This window comes from Ovis aries, chromosome 6 (genome assembly GCF_016772045.2).
Source record: "Ovis aries strain OAR_USU_Benz2616 breed Rambouillet chromosome 6, ARS-UI_Ramb_v3.0, whole genome shotgun sequence".
NCBI classification, from domain to species: domain Eukaryota; kingdom Metazoa; phylum Chordata; class Mammalia; order Artiodactyla; family Bovidae; genus Ovis; species Ovis aries.
Window position 1 is genome coordinate 72,696,496 of NC_056059.1, and position 3,286 is coordinate 72,699,781.

At 44.7% G+C, this 3,286-nt stretch overlaps 1 pseudogene; it reads right to left on the reverse strand.

The window, feature by feature from the left end:
- Positions 1-1,831: 1,831 nt before the first annotated feature.
- LOC101110060 (small ribosomal subunit protein uS17-like) lies at positions 1,832-2,305 on the reverse strand (annotated as a pseudogene).
- Positions 2,306-3,286: the final 981 nt, after the last annotated feature.

Consider the following 3,286-nt stretch of genomic DNA (forward strand, 5'->3'; position numbering starts at 1 on the left):
CACAGCTGAGTGCACAAAAGAGAGAGGAAAGAGCTTAGGGAACACACAGTCACACACAGTCTCTACAGCAGGGGTCGACAGTGAAGTACAATCTGGTGTGGCAAGTGCTATACTATGGGGAGGTAAAGAGTACTTTTGATAATACACGGAAAAACGCCTAACCCAGACTGGGTCTGGGCAGAGAATACCTTGAAGAAACTGATGTCTCAGCTGGGAAGAAAAAAGTTCATTTCTCTCTAGAACATGGTAACTTCTCCCCTAATAAGATACTACTCCCTTCCATGAATTTGTTTAAATCCAAAGAACATTTTTTTCCTAGAGTAACCATTAGAGAATAATAAGCTCTTTCTTGGGTTACTCTCTTCCTCTGCTTTAAGAAGAAATGGTGTGGGAATTCCCTGGTGGACCAGTAGTTAGGACCTGGCACTTTCACTGCCAGGGTCCTGAGTTCAATCCCTGATAGAGAAACTAAGATCCTACAAGCCACTCAATTTGACCAAAAAACAAAAAAGAAGAAGAAGAAAGAAAGAAAAGAAATAACTTGGACTTCCCTGGTGGCACAGTGAATGAGAATGTGCATGTCAGTGCAGGGGACATGGATTCAATTCCCGGTCTGGGAAGATTCCACATGCCACAGAACAACGAGACCCACGTGCCACAGCTACGGAGCCCGTCCTCTAGAGCCTGTGAGCTTCAACTACTGAGCTTGCGTGCTGCAGCTACTGCAGATCGAGCACCTGGATCCTGTGCTCCACAACAGGAGAAGCCACCGCAATGAGAAGCCCGAGCACAATGGTGAAGAGTAGCCGCAACTCCCTGCAACTAGAGAAAGCCCGTACAAAGCAACAAAGATCCAGCACAGCCAAGAAATAATTAATTAAACAAAAAACAAATGGCTTAATGTGGCATATGCTGTTTGCTGACTGCTCAAAATCCATTCCTCCTTCTTCCTTTTTTAAAAAAATAATTTTATCTATTTATTTTTGGCTGTGCTGGGTCTTCATTGCTGCACAGGCTGTCTCTAGTTGTGGCTAGTGGAGCCTACTCTATTAATAGTTGCTGTGCACGGGTTTCTCATTGCAGAGGCTTCTGTTCTCATGGAGCACAGGCTCTGGGCTGCAGGCTCAGTACTTGCGGCATGTGGGTTCAGTGGTTATGGTGAATGGGCTTAGTTGCTCTGAGGCATGTGGGATCTTCCCAGACCAGGAATTGAACCCATGGCCCCTCACTGGCAGGCGGGTTCTTTACCACTAAGCCACTAGACGAGCCCCTTCCTTCTTCTTTGATAAGAAAATACAAATTTTCTTCAGCCACCTAGCAATGTGTTCTAGGAAAATGAATTCTAGGAAACAGACTGTAATTAGTCTAAGGCAACCTTGGCAGTCCAATTCACCTTTCATTTATTTGGCAAATGCTAAATGAGCTCCTGCTATGCACCAGTCTGCTCTAAGTGCTGATTATCTTTGCCAGTTATAAGTGTGGAGTGGGCATGTGGTGCAAATTCCAGACAATAAGGGTAAAGGGGAAGACTGCTGGGGCTTCTGGGGAAGGCTTTTTCTCTCTAGAAGAGTAAAATGAGAGCTACTTGAAGAGAAAGCCAAGGCTTTCCCTTCCTGTGTCTGGATAGTGTTATGTGAGAGGTGATGCTTGGAACTGAAACAGTAATCTTACAACCATGAGGAGAAAGAGAAGAGAAATTCAGAGAGGAGGACACAGTGCTCTGGCCTAGTTAGGTGGTTGAATTAGCCAAACCTAGAGTCACCTACTTTTTTTTCTTTTTGGACTGGGAAAATCAATATTTTGTTTGAAGCAGTGGGCAGGGGGTCCAGTGTCAGAACTTCTGGAATTGCTTCTTGGTGTCGGCAGCCTTGGTGACCTTGAGCACATGGAAGGGCACCGTCTTGCTCGAGGACCAGCAGTTGCCCACTGTGAAAATGTCCCCAGTCTGGATGTCCCTAAAACAGGGCAAAAGATGCACAGACATGTTCCTGTGGCCCTTCTCAAAGCAGTTATACTTTCAGATGTAGTGGAGGTAGTCTGAATGGATGAGAGAGTGGTCCTCTCCATCTTCATTTTGGTCACTAGACAGAATCTGCCCTTGGATGAAGACATTACCAGTAAAAGGGCATTTCTTGTCAATGTAGTTGCCCTCAATGGCTTCCTTGGGTGTCTTGAAGCCCAGACCGATGTTTTTGTGGTATCGTAGGAACTTCTCCTTGCCAGTTTCTCTAAGCAGGACTCTCTTTTTATTTTGAAAGATGGTTGGTTGCTTTTGGCATGCATGCTCAGTCTGAATGTCTGCCATCTTCCCCGTTTCCTGAAAAAAGAAAGGCCTACCTTTCTTATATAAGACAATAGAAAGCCTGATAAGACACTTTCAGTTGGATATTCATTCACTTGTAGCCAAAAGCATCCTGGAAAAATATGCATGATTTTGTTGGTGTTATTTGTTTTGTATTAGAATAAGTGCATATTTCCTGGAGCAGCCGTGAAGAGATACCCCACGTTCAAGGTAAGAGAAACCCAAGTAAGACGGTAGGTGTTGCAAGAGGGCATCAGAGGGCAGACACACTGAAACTATAATCGCAGAAAACTAGTCAATCTAATCACATGGACCACAGCCTCATCTAACTCAATGAAACTGAGTGGGGCCACGCAAGATGGGCAGGCATGGTGGAGAGGTCTGACAGAATGTGGTCCACTGGAGAAGGTAATTGCAAACCACTTCACTATTCTTGCCTTGAGAACCCCATGAACAGTATGAAAAGGCAAAATGATAGGGTACTGAATGAGGAACTCCCCAGGTCAGTAGGTGCCCAATATGCTACTGGAGATCAGTGCAGAAATAACTCCAGAAAGAATGGAGGGATGGAGCCAAAGCAAAAACAATACCCAGTTGTGGATGTGACTGGTGATAGAAGCAAGGTCCGATGCTGTAAAGAGCAATATTGCATAGGAACCTGGAATATCAGGTCCATGAATCAAGGCAAATTGGAAGTGGTCAAACAAGAGATGGCAAGAGTGAACGTCGACATTCTAGGAATCAGCGAACTAAAATGGACTTGAATGGCTGAATTTAACTCAGATGACCATTATATCTACTACTGCAGGCAGGAATCCCTCAGAAGAAATGGAGTAGCCATCATGGTCAACAAAAGAGTCCGAAATGCAGTACTTGGATGCAATCTCACAAACAACAGAATGATCTCTGTTTGTTTCCAAGGCAAACCATTCAATATCACAGTAATCCAAGTCTACACCCCAACCAGTAACGCTGAAGAAGCTG